Here is a 21,372-nt window from a genome sequence, read left to right as displayed (position 1 = left end):
CATTCCCCTTCAGAATCCTCTTTAAGCTCCTCACACTCGCCTACAAGGCCCTCGCCAACTCCACTGCACCCTACATCTCCACCCTCCTCTCTATTCATGCTCCATCCCGCCCTCTCCATTCTGCCTCTGACCGTCGCCTCTCTTCCCCCCTTATAACCTCCTCCCACGCGCGTATCCAAGACTTTGCCCGCGCTGCCCCCCTCCACTGGAACAAGCTCCCTCCCTCCATCAGAACTTCCCCTAATCTGTCCAGCTTCAAACGGGCCCTAAAAACCCACCTTTTTCTTAAAGCCTTTCTGTCTCCCACTTAACTTCCTACCTTATCTTCTGCCTCTGTCCCCCTACTCTCCCTCTCTCCCCTGCGTCTCTCTGTCTGTCCACCCCTCCCCTTAGATTGTACGCTCCTCTGAGCAGGGCCATCTCTCCTCCTGTTTTCACCACTTCTAACTCTGCTCTCCAGCTACTTAGCCCTCCTCCTCGAGGGTCCTCCACCCCACGTCCACTCTCGCTCCCTCCTCCCCCCTGGGGGTCTCCCTGTCTTCCGCGCCCTCCTTCTTGGGCCCCGTCGTTTGCGGATCCTCCCTCCCCCTTCCCCGCCCTCTCTAGCTGTGCATTGAGTGTACTGAGTTGCTGTGTTTACTGTACTGTGCTGTCTCCCATTGTATTGTGATTTTGTTTGTCTCTGTACGGCGCTGCGGATGCCTTGTGGCGCCTTATAAATAAATATTAATAATAATAATAATACTCATAAGAGCTTACATACTAAAGGGAGGGGAAACAGACATCAGGCATGGGATGAGTCAGTGAAGGGGAGCAAGTGCATGAGGAGCTCGAACAGGGAAGTGAGAGGAAAGGAGAACAAGTATGGAAAAGGTTAGGTGGATGCTTGGTAGGCTTTAAGAAACATATGATTTTTGAGAGCACTTTTGCAGGTGCTTAGATTAGGGGACAGACGGATGAAGTGAGGGAGATCATTCCAGTGGAGGGGTGCAGCGTGGGAGAATCCTTGAATTCTAGTGTGGGATGAGGGGATCAGTGAGCAGCATAGGCGATGGTCATTGGCCGAGCACAAGGAACGGGCAGGAGTGTGAATGGAGAGGAGGTTAAAGATATAAAGGGTAGTGGAATGGGAGAGCGCCTTGTAGGTGACAATGAGGCGTTTAAAGAGAATTCTCTAGGGGAAATGTGTATGGCAAGGCATAGATAGACCGATACATAGATACATTGTTAGGTTTCATTTTTGATTGCCAAAATACAAACACCACTACACCACTTCTATATGGACTTGACCTAGGAGGTTTATTAAAATGGAATTATCCTGAAGTGAATGTAATCACATACTGATACTGATGAATCACTATTACATAGCAGGTCTTGTACTTTGTACAATTAAGGTTATTGCAATCCATATTACTATCTACAATACTTTGTCTTCTACATTGGGATATAACTACATGAGCCAGATCAAACTGTAACAATATGTAGTTATTGTAATTGTGAACGTATCCCTGGCAAGTTCCCTTCTAATGTCCACATGGAGCTGTGGTTGCCTCCTGCAGCAGACCACCTGCTGCACAATCTGCATCACACATAATGCTTTTTTTATCCACATTGCAGACAAACTGTGGGGTTGGACCAAAGAAGTGGTCCATTACTCTTGTCAGTGCCCTTAGCTCCATTCTCCTTGAAACTAGCTGTCCGCATACTTGCAAGAAGGGGAGGGCTGGCAAATTGTAGCCAAGGAACAAGAATTGACTCCACAGCCTATTAAGAACATTTTAAAGGAGAAAAGATGCAGGTGGCCCAGTGACCCTGCCCAATGTAGCCCACTATGGGTCCGGCCTGGGGAACAAATACCTTTTCAAAATTGTAACCTTTTTATAATTATGTTGGGACCTGTTTTATGTTTTAAAAACTGTTTATGGGTGTGTAGCAGTCTGTAATTATTGTGTGACCTTTAGGCCCTAAATAATTTCCATTTATATCCATATATATGTGTTCACCAGTAGCTAGTAAATATTTTTCAGTATACATTGCAACATTCATAACTTTGGACATTTCACACAGGTGGCAGGGCTCTAGGCGCAGGCTGAAAGACAAACTCCGAGACTACTGCAGACATACGCGGGGGACAGGTGGTGTTCTAATGGAGTCCTTGGACCTGAGCCCTCTGGAGCACACAGCATTTGCCTGCACCGATGAACAATTGGTGCAGGGTATGGGACAGATAGGCACGGACCCCCCCACACACACATACACATCAACCACACAATAATCTCCTCCTGGTAAATTTAATAACATGATACATGCATTAACTATTCAAATAACTTTAATGTTGAGACTAAATAAATGATTGACTATAAATAAGTGACTGATATCCACTAGGGATTGACTATGGAAGCCCCCTGTACTCGACCACGCTAACCCTCTGAGTAATAATAGACCACACACTGTGGTTACAAACAATCAACTGGGTGTTTATTTTGGGAAAGGAAAGGGGTAAGGCAAATTTAAATATGTGGAGATTCTGGATGGGATAAATGGGTAAGATAATAAATAATCAAAGACAGCAGTAGAGTAAATAGTCATATGGAACAAACAAGATGGCTGCCACATATGCATTCACTGGTGCCCAAACCCTCGCACAACATATTCACACACAATGTGAAAAAAATAAGTCAACAATGATTTAACACAATAATATAGTCCTGACAATATTAGTTTGTGAGATTGTTTTATTTTTGAGCACCGCTTTTATTTACAGCTTATGGGAATGGCCATGGGGACCCACTTTGTACCAAGCTACGCCAACCTATACATGGATGAGTTCGAGAACACCCTTGTGTTGGGGGGGTGAGTTCAGGCTGGACCTTGTCCTCTATGTCCATTACATAAAGGAAACAGGAGCACACATTTTTGTTGATTCACTCAACAAAAATAATTATAATTTGATTTTTACCCACAGTTTTTCCACTTCCACTATTGATTTTCTGGATCTAACTTAAAGTGTAGTTGAGTCATTTCTTATTACTAAAACCTATAAAACAAATTACCTCCATTATAAGAGCTCACATTTTAAACCAATACCCAAGGGACAATTGTTATGGTTGAAACACAATTGCTCAAATTAAATTTTGTTTCAAACACAAGCTAAGGAGTTCCTACAGACTTTTTGAGTAGAGGTTATCTAAAAGTGTTACTGGAAAAAGCGCTAAATGATGTTAATCTGATCTCTAGAGATTCATTGTTAAAAACAAAAACAAAAGGACTGGATTGCTTGGCGCTGTCTGATTTATAACAGGACAGAAACATCATTTAACTAAATGGAGAGGTCATCTAATGCCAAAAATATTAAGCAAAAAAAATATAATAATAATTTCAATCTAGCATTCATTTCAAAGTACAATTAGGTGGCAAAATGATTAAAAATAATTATACAATATTACAACAAGACCCTTCTTTAAATTCTATTCTACCTCCTAAATCAAAAATTATTTTAAAAAATGGAACTAATATCAAAAATCTAGTATCACTAAATCTTTTCAAAAAGCTAAGGCTGAAAACTAACAATACTGACCCTGAGTGGTTGGTAACGAAACCCATTGGCTGCTATTAATGTAGTGTTTCCAGATGTTTGACCTGCAAATATATTCAAAGCAAGCAGAAGTATTTGGTACATAATGAGAAAAAATATCTAGTGATATGATTTATTAATTGTAATACCAATTATGTAATTTACATTCTTAAGTGCAATTGTCAACTACCTTTTGTGGGAAGGACTACCAGATCTCTAAAAATGAGCTTTCTTGAAACATAATAAATAAATTCTGGTCACATAGTGTCTCATGCCACTTTATAGATAGACGTAAATCAGATCCAAAAGATTTAACAGTCATGGGAATCAAGCATATTAGATTGACAGGAGACATTCTGGATCCATTCTCTAAATACATTGAGCCCTGGTGGTCTCTATGAATCCATTGAACAAAATAATGTGATAAGAGGGCTTATTATTATTTACTACCATTATTAATATTTATTATCTTTTAGTGTTTGATTAAAGTACGTAGAGATATCATTACATTAAGAAGTTCTCTCTTGTTGATTGGTTAAAACACTTTATGTGATGTCAGTATGAGACCTCTTTCTTTTTGCCTTTTTTTTCCTCTTGTCCTGAATCAAATCATAAGGTTTGGGTTTTTTTTAATAACAGGCAACTCAATAGTTCAATGGGTTGGAGCAGCAGATATAATGACTATAATTAGCATGGAGGTCATAAGTTTGAACCTGAGGTGGGTGATCAATGATATGGTCAAAAATTAATTCTGAGCAAAAAAATGTTCATTATTGTTTATATTATACTTTTGATGTTTATTTAACATATGATTTTTTTGTAGCTTGGTATTATACACTCATTCATTTTTAATAATTTTACTGAGGGGCTGTGATCAGGATAAATAGACTGGTATACATGCAGACTAATATAAGACAGAAGGCTCCCTCAGGGAGAGCTGTTTTAAACTAATTATGGATGAAATGCAGTTTATTTATTTTTTGCTTTTATACATACATATTTTTTAATTCTAATTATTTTAAATAGTTTATTTAAACATAGTGAGCTATGATGTTTTATATGACTATTATACTATTGTTGTTTGTGCAATGTTTTTCTGACTAATCACATAATTGTAGTGAAGTTCCACAGGTATTGAGGGTGATCGTTAATGAATGATAATATATGTGAGATATTTGAACTAGCCCTCACCATGCTGATTGTGTTATTAAGAGTTAGTTATTTTTCCTCTGAAGAAATTTCAGTTATGATAATGAAACGCATCAGGACTGTATGCTGAATTAACTGTACATTTCGGGACCTGATATCTTATACGCTGGTAATATTGTGGAACACCTGTGACAATCTTGTGCTTTTTACATTGAATCAGCTGCTATATAACAACAGTACTAATGTGGACTAAAATTAAGCTATACAGTGTATGACCGGAGGGGTCCAATTACACGTGCAGACGCTCACAGGATTTCTAACAATCTGCTGTTGATATTCAAGAAACTTGCTCGCAGCGATCTGTGGCTGGAAAGGCTCCTTGTTTGACAACTAACACGGGACTGTAAGTCTGCGCATTGTATTTACAAAATTTCTTATCAAGTCTTTTAGCTTGATTTCATAACACTGTTGTCAAACTCCTACTTGCTCAGCTATTCCAGCTTCTCTGATTCTACATTTGTTTATCAACATTGCCACAAGTTTACTAATTATACAGACATTTTCATTGGTGATACAATCCATTTTGTTGCATATCAAGCTGAGTTAGTGCAAACTAATTAATGTGGACAAGACCACATGCTGCATTAATATAAAAGACCTATCAACCTTCAAAGGTTGCAAATAAATATGTGACATTGAGATTGGTCACAGGTCCCACAAAGTGATTTGTACAGTATTTTATTGCCTTTCCTCATATTTTGATCATGATGTAATGTGATATTTTTTTTTTGTACTTGTATGTTTTAATAAATTGTATTACTATGCTTATCAATTGCTCACTGTGTTTGTATAAATTATTAGCTAATTGAGCCATCTTCAATGCTGTTCTTTTCTTTTTTAGTTTATAAGATTAGCTAGTTTACTGTAGAAACGTTGGTTGCATTAGATCTCTGATACTTGGAATGCCTCTATATCTCTAACAGGTAACACAGTCTCTGATGTATGTACAGATTTATGTAAGGATGACTAACTTGTAAAAGTAGAGGTATAGGGCCTGATTCATTAAGGCATGCATACTGATCGTAGCATGTGTTTATTTTAAATTGCATGTAACTTGGCTCTGCATACTCTGAAATCAATAAGGAACGGCGGATCTCAAGATATGTGTGGTGACTACGGGTGTAGGTTGACTCTGATATACTAGACCAGACACTACAGGACACCTACAATACCTATGTGGAATTTAAAATCCCATAAGAACGCATAGAAAAAAATGGTAAATATATATATATATATAAAATTAATGTTCAGTGTCAAAATTATGGTCATTTATGACTATACATGGAAATGTTGGAAAAAATTGAAAAACATTTATTTGGATGTACCTATTGTCTACTGTACATAACAGACATTTTAACAGTTGCTCTTGATTGCACACACATGTTATAGCATGCATACGATAATTGCATAACTAGGACTCAGGACAAAGCCCACTAATATGCCTATTAATAGTAATGTCCAGTATTATGACTATTATGCCTATTAAAAGTGCATAGCAGTAATAATGTTTATTAACAATAGCCAGCAGTTGTGTATTAAACTGCGGGTTTAAAAAAGTGGAGATGTTGCCTATAGCAACCAATCAGATTCTAGCTGTCATTTTGTAGAATATACTAAATAAATGATAACTAGAATCTGTTTGGTTGCTATAGGCAACATCTCCACTTTTCAAACCTGCAGCTTAATAAATTTACCCCCTGGTCTGTTCAACCACACAGAAAATCATGCACACCCCTCCCACTTTCTGATAGGCCACAACCCTTTCCAGGGTCAGAGAATCATTGCTGTTGCGGAGTGAGCTTGTAATATTTAGCAATAGTGCACAGGAGTAACAACACTATAAAGATATAGGAAAATTGATTCAGTTGATTCTGAAATTCTTCTGAAATTAATGTAATAATTTAATTTGTGAATCAGTCCTGATTCACACAAAATTCTCTCTAAAATAGCCTTATAAATGTGTAAAGGGCCACAAACACTCAGGGGTAATTTTATCAAGCTGCGAGTTTCCGGTAGGTTTGAAAAGTAGAATGTTGCCTATAGATTCTAGCTGTCATTTTGTAGAATGTACTAATGAAATGATAACTAGAATCTGATTGGCTGCTATGGCCAACATCTCCACTTTTCAAACCTGCCAGAAACTCTATATTTACCCCTCATTCTTCTTTGATTGTTGTAGAAAAAGTGTCCATACTATTTGTAGGTGTGACAGGAAATGGGAGCTACCAGTGGCCTAGCTTCTGACTGTTCTAATCTTCATGTTAAATTCTGTTCTGTGCACACTTGAATAGAAGCTTTGCCTCAGTTGCCTATTTGTTACATCCTACTTAATTAGCCCTAGTGATTTACAATCCTTGTCCAATAGATTAGTATAGTTTTATTTTTCCACTGTACACCTATATCTTATATGGTTCAAATACACAGAAATAAACTGTTTGCTATCTCAGCTTGTGAATGTTTTACAATGCACTGTTTGATGAAGAAAAACTGTTTTTCTGCACTTGTTTTGAAATATAACTACCATCTTCGTGTGGTAGACCAACTATGGGACATTGCATTATATAATAGAGCAAATATTGGGCCGGATTCACCTTGAAATGCAATGTGAACTCAAGTTGCATTTTTAAAAGAAGCACAGAACTTACACGCATATCGTATTCATATCCATGTGGATCTCAATATACACTTCCATTTGAGTCTGGGTATAAGTACTCTCTGCCTAAACAGTACTTGTTAAGTATGTTAACAGACAGAACAGATTGCAGGAAACACAAATGCATATGTGCAATATCAAGTCCCATAAAATATATATAAATATATATATACAAGTTAATCCATGCATGATACTCATGCTACTTAAGGTCTTAAAAAGGTTCTTGTCATGCATTTGGGCCTAGCCCAGGCCTCCTCAGGGGAAGAGCGTTACTTCCCGACGCAAGCGCCCTTTTTAATGTGTGTTCATGAGGTAAAATTACCTCACGAAAATGAGTTTGACCCCTCAACTCGTAAATTTAGCCTTTACTACCCCTCCCACGGGGGGAAGGGGGGATGATGGAAGTTTACTGACTTCACTATTCGAATTTTTTTGTCAACTAATGTCAGTATACCAAAATTTCAGGTCAATTGGATGAGCCCTTTCTGAGAAAATAGTTTTTTACACACACACACACACACACACACACACACACACACACACACTAACACACGCCGCCAGGCTTTTACTTTTATATATTAGATAATGCTAAGAATTTAGTAGGTCAGTGTAGTATATAACTCCACCCAGCAGGTGGCGCTGCAGCTTGAGCACTCTGTTACCCGGTAGTTTTTTCCACACACAGACTAACACACGCCGCTAGGCTTTTATATTATATATATATATATATATATATATATATATATATATATATAAATATATATATTTATATATATATATATATATATATAAATATATATATATATATATATATATATATATATATATATATATATATATATATATATAAAAGAAATAGCCAAGTCACTGTAAGCATTAAAAAAAAAAATTTTTTTCTTTATATTAAATTGAATACTTAAATCAGATGATTCTTAATGCGTTATTTACATACATTGCGCTTTTATAGTCTCTCTTACTTGCATTAACATGTTCTGGGCTATCTGATGGCATGCATACGTGTAGTTTTAGTATTAAGATGATACCATGACAGTAATCACTATCAGTCGGCACTTACACCTGCCCTGTAGCTGGTGCAAATAATACTGCTAAAAAACATGTACTTAAGAGATACCTAACTTGAATCGGCTGCATACAATGAAGGCCTTAGGAGAAGTGGCGGTATGGCATACCACCGTATACCAATCCAATTCAACCAATGGTTGGAGATACATATACCTTAAATCAACAACATTTGGGGACAAAATAAACTATTGAGGCTCACTATATACATGGGTTGGTTGGCAAACAATTTTGTCTTGGTTTGTGTCTGGGTACACTGGCCCTTTGCTAAAGCACAATAAAACAAAAAATAATTCATACTTAAAAGGACTAAACATTACATTTCTCTTGCTACCAAACTGGTCAGTTAACGCCAGTCCACAGACAAACAAAAATAAATCACATACATTGTGCATCACACAATATATGCTGTTATCTTTAGATGAACATGAGGATCACCATATACAAACAACTTGTTTTGCTTCAAATTGAAACATTATAAGGAATTATGTACACTTCACTGTCAAATAAAAATTATACTAAAAGTCAGCTCAAAGTTCCGTGACCTGTCACCCTCACTATAATGTGTATTCTCTGCAAAATAATGTGCATTCAAATGAACTACAGGGCCAAAAGTACCTGGACACCAGAACATGATATCCATATATGCTTGTTGAACATCTCATTCCAGTACATGTACATTAACATGGAGTTGGTCATCATCATCATCATCATTTATTTATATAGCGCCACTGATTTCGCAGCGCTCTACAGAGAACTTATTCACATCAGTCCCTGCCGCATTGGAGCTTACAATCTAAATTTCCTAACACAAAGACACACACAGAAAGACTAGGGTAAATATTTGATAGCAGGCAATTAACCTACTAGTATGTTTTTGGAGTGTGGGAGGAAACCGGAGCACCCGGAGGAAACCCACGCAAACACGGGGAGAACAAACTCCACACAGATAAGGCCATGGTCGGGAATTGAACTCATGACCCCTGTGCTCTGAGGCAGAAGTGCTAACCACTGAGCCACTAGATTGTGGAACTTTGCTGTGGGGATTCGTATACTTTCTATACAGCTTGGCTCGCAGTTGACGTTTCAATGCATCTCAAAGGTGTTTGATGGGATTGAGGCTAGGGCTCTGTGCAGGCCAGACAAGTTCTTCCACACCAAACTTGGAAAATCATTTTTTGTTGAACTTAATTTTGTGCATGGGAACATTGTCATGCTGAAACATGAAAGGGCCTTCCCCAAATTGTTGCCACAAAGTTGCAAGCACACACTTCTCCATATAGTTATTGCATGCTGAAGCATTAAGATTTCCCTTCATTGGAACTACGGGACCCAGTTCAAACCATGATAAACAGGCCAAAACCATTATTCTTCATCCACCAAACTTAACAGTTGGCAGTATACATTGTGGTAGGAAGCATTCTCCTGGCATTATCCAAACCAAGATTCATATGTCAGGCTGCCAAATGGTGAAGTTTAATATGTTGCTATAAATAATGCTCTGCCACTGCTCCACAGTCCAATAGCGGTGTCCTTTACAGCACTATCGTCAACATTTGGCATTGCGCATGGTGATCTGAGGCTTGTTTGCGGCTGCTTGGCCATTAAGCTCCCGATGAACAGACCTTGTGTTGACATTGCTTCCAGAGGCAGTTTGGAACTCAGTAGTGAGTGTTGCCACTGAAGATAGATGATTTTTACGTGCAACATGCGGCAGCATTCAGTGGCCCCGTTCTGTGAGCTTGTGTGACTGAATTGTTATTGCTCCTATATGTTTCCATTTCACAATAATAGCACTTACAGTTTACTGGGGCAGCTCTAGCAGGGCAGAATTTTAAAGAACTGACTGATTAGAAAGGTGACATCCCATGAAAGTGCCATGTTGAAAGCCACTGAGCTCTTCACTGTGATCCATTCAACTGCTATTGTTTGACTATGGAGATGTATGCTTGATTTTATGCACCTATTAGTGATGAATGTGGCTGAAATGGCCAAACATACTTTTGTCCACATACTTTGGCCATGTAGAGTATATTAATTACATTACACAGTGGCGCACGCAGGGGGGGTTTCTGAGTCTCCAGAAACCCCCCCCCCTACGCGGGCGCATGCGCAGCAGCTCTCTCTCGTGGTTTGTTTTTTTTGGTCGGGGGGGGAACCCCCCTCTGATAATCCTGCGTGCGCCCCTGTTACATATAACCCTCTTTATAGTACCACCTTTGCTTTAATGTCAGTTTTGACCAAGCTTTTAAAAAAAAAAAATGGTGGAAAGTTTCATAAATCAATTTGCATTTGCACATACTACTTGCTTTAAACTTTTGCCATTTTACCTATTGTGAGATTTAACATTCCTAAATAAATCTTTGAACAATTTGAGGAAATCAATGCATTTAAAATGCTCATACATAACAAGTAAATCTCAGCAAAGATCAGATTTTGTAGACTACGTTTGGTACTGAACATAAAATAGAAATGAGAGAATATACTGTGCTGTGAATATTGGATTTTGACTTGAGAAGCACACAGAAACCAATTTCCAACAGTGTTACTAAAGGAATTTTTTTATATTGAATCATTAAAAGAAGTGTTATATCACAGACAGAATAATAATCGAGGCCCTCAATAGCTGCTGCCCCATAAAGTCTTTCCAAAACAAGAAAAAAAACAGCACAAGGGAGAAAATATGCTGTATTACTCTTGCCATTTTGAATTTAATAGCATATTGCATATACTGTAAATGTGGGCATTTAATATAGAGACTGATGTGGTTTGGTAAGGAGGTTTTTTTGTGATTTGCTTACTAATATATGTTGTTAGACATTATACATATAATTATCTAATAATTATGTTCTTAATCACATGATCACACAGTAGGAGCATCTCTTACTAGCTTGATACGTGAATTCCCGTCAGCTGCTGACACTGTACAGAATGGTTTAAAAAAAAAGGGAGTAATACAAATGAATATAATGAAATATTACACCCCCCTCCCACACACACGCGCGCCAATCACATCTTACTGGAAGGCATATTCATGAACTATCTGTGTGGTCATCTTTACGGTACCCATAAAATATTTCATTTTTTTCCAGAACAGTAAAGGGCTTTTATCTTGGTAGAATATCAGAGCTAGTACATTTTATTTTTTGTGCAATAGGTAGGACAACATGAACAACTACATCTCAAGTATTGCAAAATTACCCAAAAAGTTAGCTGTCTATTAGTGACAAGTATTGGCCTATCAAACACATGGACTCAAGATATAATTTGTCAATATTCTTTTGTTTACCAGGAGGAGACCTGGTAGAGTCACAAAAACCTTGCATTGGTCTTTCCAATTTTAACAGGAATAGATAATGCTAATCTAGATTTAGCACCAAATTATTTAGCAGTTATTCTTAACATTTATTGGTCAGTACTGCTTTGCATGATAAGACTGATTCAGGACTTCAATGTAACTACTGTACATGTGTCTGTCATTTTGTGTATGAATTCTAGTGATAGTGACCTTTACAAATGTAGGAGTATCAGCACTTTAGTGTTCAGACTTGAATACCAACGATAAAATGACATTTTGCTGACCTCATCACTTGTCAAAAGACCATAGCGGACAATTGAGATTGAGCAATGGCGTCACCCCCAAGAATAAATAGATGGCATATTTCACTTGATTTTTTTAAACATGCTACAGAGTAGCAAAATTTAAAATTATATTTTGTATGATAGGGTTAAACATCTTACTACATTGATACACTTGTAGAGGTGAAATTAAATAATTTCTTGAATAGGCCAAAGACATTATAGTATGAATACAATGGACATTAACCATGTTATGCGAATGTCAATGAGTCCTAGGCCTATCCAAGATTTGCAATTACCATTTACTGACAGCCAACACTGTCCTTGATGTTTGATAAGGCCTATTGCCATTCATCTCTTGCCTTTGAGAATACCATCCATCTTCTCTTTGCTAACCAGATAAGCATATCTGTCTGTCTAAATCTCTTGTCTTTCTCTACCTTACATAAAAATCACATTCTCTTTGTGACTGAGATATTTTCTCGATGTAACCTTCTGTATAGTTAATCCTCTAAACATGCATTCTAAATCCAGCATGCCAGCTCAGTGTATTAAAGGATTTGGTCAATAAGTACAGTACATTTTGATGAACATCAGATTGGTGACAGAAAAGATCAGTCTTTTATTGTCTTTAATGAACACCAGAGACCCTGCGTTGGATCTAAGAAATATGGCTATGATTATTGTCTTTGGTTTCTTTCTACATTTTGTAGGGGCTGAAATTATTTTTATTTTTTTATAATAGGATATGCTTTTCATTTCTTTCCTCTACAATCTGTAATATTTGTTCCAACGATATTTTGTTGGATATTGCAACATGCGCACATCAGAGTGTAGCACACCCAGCAGGAAAGATGTGGGGAAATTTGTGGAATTGTTGGTTTGTGGCCTCATCTATGTATCTGCCTCCAACTGAACCTTTGCTGTTACATGGAGGATGCAGAAGGGATTCTCCTGCCAGAGGTTACTCAGATGCAATCGTAGCTTGGTGACAAAAGACAATTGTAAGCACATAGTAGATGTGTAAATAATACATATTGTAAATGATCATAAAATGGCATTCGCAGCAATTGAATGGGATTATTGGTTCACAGGTCTCTCTCTCAAACAAAATGGTGCCTCTGAAACACCCTATAAATCACATCTGCAGAGAAATCTACAATATCTATATGCAGCCCTAACTAAACAATTTCAGCACAATCCTATATAAACAATGATAGTAATCGGTACCATTGGTGTAACCCGACTATTAATGGTTGGATACATATGCTGAGACGTTAACCGGGACCGTGCGTTACCGGGACCGTGCATGCCGAATAGTGTGTTGTCTCCCGGGTGCTCGGGCTCGGCATATTGCGGATCGGGTGGACAGATTGTTGGGAGGGGCTGGGAATGACCCAGCGGTTTTGGTGCATGTTGGCACCAATGACCGAGTTAGAGGAAGAAGGGGTGTCCTAAAGAATGATTTCAGGGACATAGGTCGCAAACTTAAGGCAAGGACATCCAAGGTAGTATTTTCGGAAATACTACCTGTGCCACGCGCTAGTCCAGGGAGGCAGTGGGAGATTAGGGAGATTAATGCGTGGCTAAAAGATTCGTGTAGGAAGGAGGGTTTTGGATTCTTAGAGCACTGGGCTGATTTCTCGGTCAGTTGCCATCTTTATTGTCGTGATGGATTGCACCTGAATGAGGAGGGGGCTGCAGTGCTAGGGGAGAGGATGGTTAGAAGGTTGGAGGAGATTTTAAACTAGGCTCCGGGGGGGAGGGGCAAGCAAGTATTTATGGGATAGACATTGAGAGTAGTAAGGAGGAATTTAACAAGAGTAAAGGGGGTGGAGAGGGGGGAAAGGGAAGCATAGCCGATAAGGAGCGGCCCTTTTTAAAGCAAAAAGAAATACCTAAGGGAGGCAATAGACTTAAGTGTATGCTTCAAATGCAAGAAGCCTGACAGGTAAAATGGGGGAGTTAGAACTAGTAGCAATGAATGAGCAGTATGATATTATAGGTATTACTGAGACCTGGTGGGATGATACACATGACTGGGCAGTCAACTTGGAAGGCTATTCTCTCTTCAGGAGGGATAGGGTAAATAAAAGGGGAGGAGGAGTATGTCTTTATATTAAGCCAGAATTAAAACCAAGTATTCAGGAAGTTATATACGAGAATATTGGTGATAATATAGAGGCATTGTGGGTGGAAATATCCAGCGGAGGAAAAAGTTCAGAGAAGTTTCTGATAGGGATATGCTATAAACCGCCAGATATTAGTACGATTGAGGAAGCCCAACTTCTACAGCAAATTGAAAAGGCTACACAACTAGGTCAAATTTTAATTATGGGGGATTTTAATTATCCGGACATTGATTGGAGTACTGAGACCTGCGGTACAGCTAGGGGAAATAGGTTTCTGAGCATGCTAAAAGACCATTACATGTCCCAATTAGTTGAGGAACCAACTAGGAACCGGACTATACTGGACCTAGTAATAACAAACAATGTAGACGTAATATCAAATATTCAAGTAAAGGAGCACTTGGGAAACAGTGATCATAATATGGTCTCATTTGAAATTAGTTTCCAAAAACAACAGTATAAGGGATCAACTAGGACTTTAAACTTTAAAAAGGCAAATTTTAATATGCTAAAGGAGTCTATAAAGAGCATAGACTGGGACAAAGCCTTTGAAGGAAAAAATACGGAAGAAATGTGGGCTGTCTTTAAAATGTTGTTGGAAACATACACGTATAAGTTCATTCCTATGGGAAATATATGTAAAAGAATTAAGTCTAAACCAATGTGGCTAAATAAAAAGGTAAGGGAAGAAATGCAAAGGAAGAAGCGTGCATTTAAATTGTTTAAGTCTGAAGGGTCAGAGGAGTCCTTCCATAGGTACAAGGAATGTAATAAAACATGCAAAAAGGAAATTAGATTGGCTAAATTAGAAAAGGAAAGGCACGTTGCAAAAAAAAGTAAGACAAACCCCAAAAAGTTTTTTAAGTATATAAATGGCAAAAGGATTAAAAAAGATAATATAGGACCCCTAAGAAGTGAGATGGGTGAATTGATAAATGATACTAAGGAAAAAGCAGAGATATTAAACACGTTCTTTTCTTCAGTATTTACCAGAGAGGAACAAATGGCAGGAGTAATACATAAAAATGGAAATAAAACCATGCCATTAATTAATACTTGGTTTTCAGAGGAAGAAGTCCAAAGGCGACTGAAGAATATTAAGATAAATAAAGCTCCAGGTCCAGATGGCATACACCCAAGGGTCCTTATGGAGTTAAACTCGGAAATAGCTAGACCGCTATTCTTAATTTTCAGAGATTCAATCTCATCAGGCTCAGTACCAAGGGATTGGCGAATAGCAGATGTGGTGCCGTTGTTTAAAAAGGGGACGAGATCACAACCAGAGAATTATAGACCTGTAAGCCTGACATCAATAGTGGGGAAACTACTGGAAGGTATTTTAAGGGACAGTATTCAGGATTACTTGGTACGCAATAAAATTATTAGTGGGAATCAACATGGATTTGTGAGGGATAGGTCATGTCAAACTAATCTAATTAGTTTCTACGAGGAAGTTAGTGGGAACTTAGACCAGGGCAGGACAGTAGATGTGGTCTACTTAGATTTTGCAAAGGCCTTTGATACAGTGCCACACAAGAGGTTGGTTTACAAAATAAGGGAACTGGGTCTAGAAATCAAAATTTGTACTTGGATCGAAAACTGGTTAGAGAATAGGGAACAGAGAGTTGTCATAAATGGAACATTTTCTAATTGGTCAAAGGTCTTAAGTGGAGTACCTCAAGGTTCCGTGCTGGGACCACTCCTTTTTAATATATTTATTAATGACCTTGGTGATGGTTTAGAGAGTAAAGTTTCTATTTTTGCAGATGACACTAAACTCTGTAAGGTAATAAAATCAGAGCAAGATGTAGCTTCTCTACAGAGGGACTTAAATAAACTGGAGGATTGGGCGGCTAAATGGAATATGAGGTTTAACACAGATAAATGTAAGGTTATGCATTCAGGGATCAAAAACAAGAACGCAATCTATAAATTAAATGGAATTAATTTGGGAGAATCTATAATGGAAAAGGATTTGGGAGTGCTCGTAGACAGTAGACTTAGCAATAGTGCTCAATGTCAAGCAGCAGCTGCAAGGGCAAACAAAGTATTGGCATGCATAAAAAGGGGCATAGATGCAAGGGAAGACAGTGTAATTTTGCCACTGTATAAATCATTGGTAAGACCTCATCTTGAATATGCAGTACAGTTCTGGGCACCACTCTATAAAAAAGATAATTTGGAACTAGAAAGGGTTCAGAGAAGGGCGACAAAATTGATAAAGGGTATGGAGTCATTAAGTTATGAGGAAAGGTTAGCCAGTTTAGGCATGTTTACTTTAGAAAAGAGGCGTCTAAGGGGAGATAGGATTACTATGTACAAATACATTAGGGGTCAATACAGAAAGCTTTCATGGGAACTTTTTACCCCAAGGACCATACACAGGACACGTGGTCATCCCCTAAGGTTAGAGGAGAGGAAATTTCACAACCAGCAAAGGAAGGGGTTCTTTACAGTAAGGGCAGTCAAGATATGGAATTCATTGCCAGGGAAGGTTGTGATGGCAGATTTAATAGATATGTTTAAGAAAGGGTTAGACAAATTTTTAGCGGAAAGGTGTATCCAGGGATACGACCGTTAATTTAAAATAAAGGATAGTAGTGGATATAGGGTAAAATTGGATTGCAATATTGAGTCTGGGGGGATTTTCAAAATTGAAACAGATGGGTGGTTGCCTACTCTGGATTAATTGCCCCATAGCAACCTCAATTCTTTGTAGTATGGATTCGAGACTCTGGTCTATGTGGACATGACATGATATGATGACAACGTCATGTAGTTGTTGAAGATATTTGTCTACACATGCTGTGAATATTGGTATCCACCACACCCCAAAGGTGCTCTCTTGAAGTGAGATCTGGTCACTGTGGAGGTCATTGGAGTACACTGAACTTATTGTCATATTTGTGGATCTATCTTGAGATCACATGTGTTTTGCGACATGGTGTAATATCCTGCTTGGAGCAGACATTATAAGATGGTTAGGAGATGGGTAGACTGTAGCCGTAATGGGGTAATGGGGAGATGCACATGATCAGAACAATAATCAGGTAAACTGTGGCATTTAAACTATGTTAATTGATATACATGTGTTCACGCCATTGAACCACCACCACCAGCCTGCACCATTGACACAAGACACTTCCATAGATTCATGATATTTATAACCCTATTACCTGCATGTCGCAGCAGTAATCAAGATTCATCAGACCAGACAAATTTTTTGAATCTTCAACTGTTCAGATTTGGTGAGCCAATGCCTACTATAGCCTCAGTTTCCTGTTCTTAATTGACTGGAGTAGAACCCGGTGTGGACTTTTGTTGCTGTAGCCATCAAGGTTTGATGTTTTGTGTTTTCAGAGATACTCTTCTGTATACTACTGCTGTAATGCAGGGTTATATGAGTTGTCTGCTGCTTTCCTGCTTGAACTAGTTTGGCTTTCACCTCTGGCCTTTCTAATTTGCAAGGTGTTTTCACCCACAGAACTGCAGCTCACTGGATGTGTTTTGTTTGGCATTCTATATTCTCTCTGGAGTACCAATGTCCTGGAAGTTATAGAATGCACACATGTTGGTCTTTGGTGCAAACATTCATGTCATAATATTTGGGGCTGGCTCTCATCATCATCATCATCATCATATAGCACCACTAATTCTGCAGCGCTGTACAGAGAACTCATTCACATCAGTCCCTGCCCCATTGGAGCATTCAGTCTAAATTCCCTAACACACACACACACACACATACATTTTTGATAGCAGCCAAATATCCTACTTGAAAGTTTTTGGAGTGTGGGATGAAACCAGAGCAAACACGGGGAGAACATACAAACTCCACACAGATAAGGTCGTCATGGTTGGGAATTGAACTCATGACCCCATTGCTGTGAGGCTAAAGTGCTAACCACTAAGTCACCGTGCTGTCCACATAAAACATTAAAATATTACTTTTTTACATTTATTTTATTGCATGTTTCACATGTAATAACTGAATATATGTTTATTAATTGCACACAACGTGGCATAAAGAGGACACAGCAACAAGTCCTGAAAAAAATTGAAGTCCCTGAAGAAGCAGTACACTAAAGTCCATGACCACAACAGGCGCAAAAGTGGCGCTGAAAGAATGGACTGGCCCTTTTATGACCAGTGCAATATGGTCTTTGGACATTCTCCTCTGACAAATCCAATTGCACTGTCATCTTCTAGCAATGTGGATGCGGCTATACCAACACCACCAGAGAGCACACAGACAAGCGAGACCGCAACGATAATAATAGAAGATTCTATTGAAGACACCCTAGAACTGGAGTGCTCTGCCACAACAGATGACACCAACATGTCTTGGGAGGAATTGAACGATTCACTGCCATTCCCTGCTGCGCAAGTCGTTACAGAGACTTCACAAGAAACGCAGCCAGAACCAGTGCCGGTGTCAAAGTCTATGCCAGGTCCCAGTTTACGCTCCAACAGTAAGTATCTTTAATAATCTCACATAATAACCAACCATATATACATACATTTATATCTACATAATTGGTAAAAAAAAGAACTGTATAAACAAAAGTCCCAAAAACAGAGAACTATATCAACCGAAATGCAAGCCAAATACCAAAAAATATATCTACATAACTTTAAAAAAATTAAAAAATGTTTGAAAATAACTGTAAAAAAAAGAGAAGTATATCAACATAAATGCAAACCAAACACTAATGTTTCTACATAACTTTAAAAAGAGAACTATATCAACAAAAAGCCCAAAAGACAAATATAATACACTCCAAAGTATTAAAACATCTCTACGCATATGTTGCAGTGCAAAACTACTGGGCAAGAGGGCGGAGGCCTCAAGCACATATCAGCTTACAACACTGCTTTTTTGTTCTGCCACATTATATATTCTAATGTATGTTTTACTGTGTTTTTTTCTACGTACAGTTTACAACGTTCCTAAAAAACGCAAAAGGCCCAACAAAATGGACCAAGCAACTAAAACAATGACAACTGTCATGATGGATCAACTGCAGGAGATGGACAGCACCATGAGGGAACACGAGAATACACAACTGCAGCGTTCCATGGACAATGAGCGGGAACTGCAGGACTCTTTCCTCATGCAAATCATGAACATGCAGGAACGCGTGTTACGCGAAAATCGTGAGTGTATTATGGGATTCATGGACAGACTCCTCTCACGGGTGCAGGCACCTCCTCCAAGTCCTTACTATTATGATGGACATTATCCTATGTACCAGCGGGGGCAACCCATGTTAGGCAACAATAACCCTCCAAACCCGGTACAGAATACACAACATGCTCAACCTATGGGTAATCCCAACATAGAATACCCACCGGGTTTTCCACTCCAAACCACTCCACCACCAGAAATACCACAATATAGGCAATTGTAATAATCATGTTCTATGGTCAAATGTTTCACTGTTAATTGTTATCATGTATGTTACGTGTGATCTGGAATCACACCGTTAGCTTCTCATATATATATATATATATATATATATATATATATATATATATATATATATATATATATATATAAAACGTGAAAAGCAAATTTGCTCTTACTGTTTGGGCACATTTGTGTCTTCGGTTTACTACTTATGTATATATTTTATTTTTTCTACATGCAAGTAAGCACTTTTATATTGTGTCATTTTATATTTTTTGGTGAAGAGACATATGAGGAAATATGTACAAAACAAAATACAATATGTGAAATAAACATATATTTTTTATTTTTACATTTGTGTGGTACATTCAAACAAGTGAGGTCAAATTGGCAGTGAGGGTGGTCCTAATAAGTTCAGCAGAGGTATTGGTGCGCTCTCCTTCAAAAGTACTGGAGTCCACTGACAGTACTGGCATTTCAGATTCCTGCACATTCCACTCAGGTAGAAATTGCTCTTTTTGAATTTCACAAATGTTATGTAAAATACAGCAAGCAGCAACCACGTGGGGCACAAGCTTGGTGTCAATGTCAATGCGCTTTAATAGACAGCGCCAACGTCCTTTCAAGCGCCCAAAAGCATTTTCCACCACCATCCGAGCAGAGCTGAGGGTATGTGTAAACCGAATCTGTTCCTGAGACAGGTGATGTTGCTGAGTGAACCCCTTCATCAGCCAGCGCCTCAAAGGGTAAGCAGCATCCCCAATGATGTGTACCGGTATCTCCACACCATCAACAAACGTAGATTTCTGTAAATAAAAACATGCAGTTTCACGTCACCATGTTTAAAATATTGGTCAAATAACGCAGTACACTTGGTACTATATGGTGAAAATGCATTTTGCAAGTGTTACATCTGTATATAAAAAGGGGCAGTAAATACATACAATATTGATAGCAAACAATAGTATATAAGCTTCAATTACAAAAACATCATACAACATTACACCGATATTTACCTCTCTAGGGAACAGACAGCCATCTTGTCTTTCCTCAGCAATTTGGTAAAGGTCCGAATTTGCTAGAACTCTGGCGTCATGGGAACGTCCAGGCCACCCAATGAAAACATCTGTGAAACTAACATAAAAAAAACCATATATAAATATGTTTTACAATACGCATTACACATGGCACAGTCACATAAAAAAAAACATAAAAAATGCTTACCAATAGTTGTGGTCAACCACAGCCTGCAGAATGATGGAATGCCAGCCTTTGCGGTTGTAGTAATCCGCATGGTTGTCTGTGGGGGCAATGATGGGGATTGTGTGTCCTGTCTATGGCTCCAGCACACTGGGGAAACCCACGCTTCAGGAATCCTGCAATTGTATCATCCAGGCGCTGACCTTGCGGTAAGGAGATGAAGCGATGATACAGGGCTTCCAGCAATGCCGTGGTGACTTCATGCACTAGAGTGCACACCGTTTATATCCCCACTCCAAACAAGAAGGAGATTGTCCGGTATTCTCCAGGGATAGCATACCACCACAACACAATAGAAAGGCGCCTACATAGTGGAATAGGTTTCCCAAAGTTAGTGGTTTTCCTGGAAAGTGCTGGGGTAATAAGGTCCAGCACATAGTTAAATGTCCCACGTGACATTCTGAAGTGTTGCATCCACTGCTGTTCCTCAAACGCTTCCACAGTAGACCAGAAAGCTTCTCCGTGGCTACGCTCT

General features: G+C 38.5%; 1 long non-coding RNA gene across 1 annotated transcript; it reads right to left on the bottom strand.

The window, feature by feature from the left end:
- Positions 1-20,299: 20,299 nt before the first annotated feature.
- On the bottom strand, positions 20,300-20,953 carry LOC142140442 (uncharacterized). The gene is made up of 3 exons (XR_012688479.1): positions 20,862-20,953; positions 20,654-20,771; positions 20,300-20,443 (listed from the first exon to the last, which is right to left on the bottom strand). It is a non-coding gene; the product is annotated as an uncharacterized LOC142140442 (long non-coding RNA).
- Between the last annotated feature and the right edge of the window lie 419 nt (positions 20,954-21,372).

The sequence above is a fragment of the Mixophyes fleayi genome, chromosome 2, assembly GCF_038048845.1.
Source record: "Mixophyes fleayi isolate aMixFle1 chromosome 2, aMixFle1.hap1, whole genome shotgun sequence".
NCBI classification, from domain to species: Eukaryota; Metazoa; Chordata; class Amphibia; order Anura; family Limnodynastidae; genus Mixophyes; species Mixophyes fleayi.
This window is presented reverse-complemented; position numbering and strand designations above follow the sequence as displayed.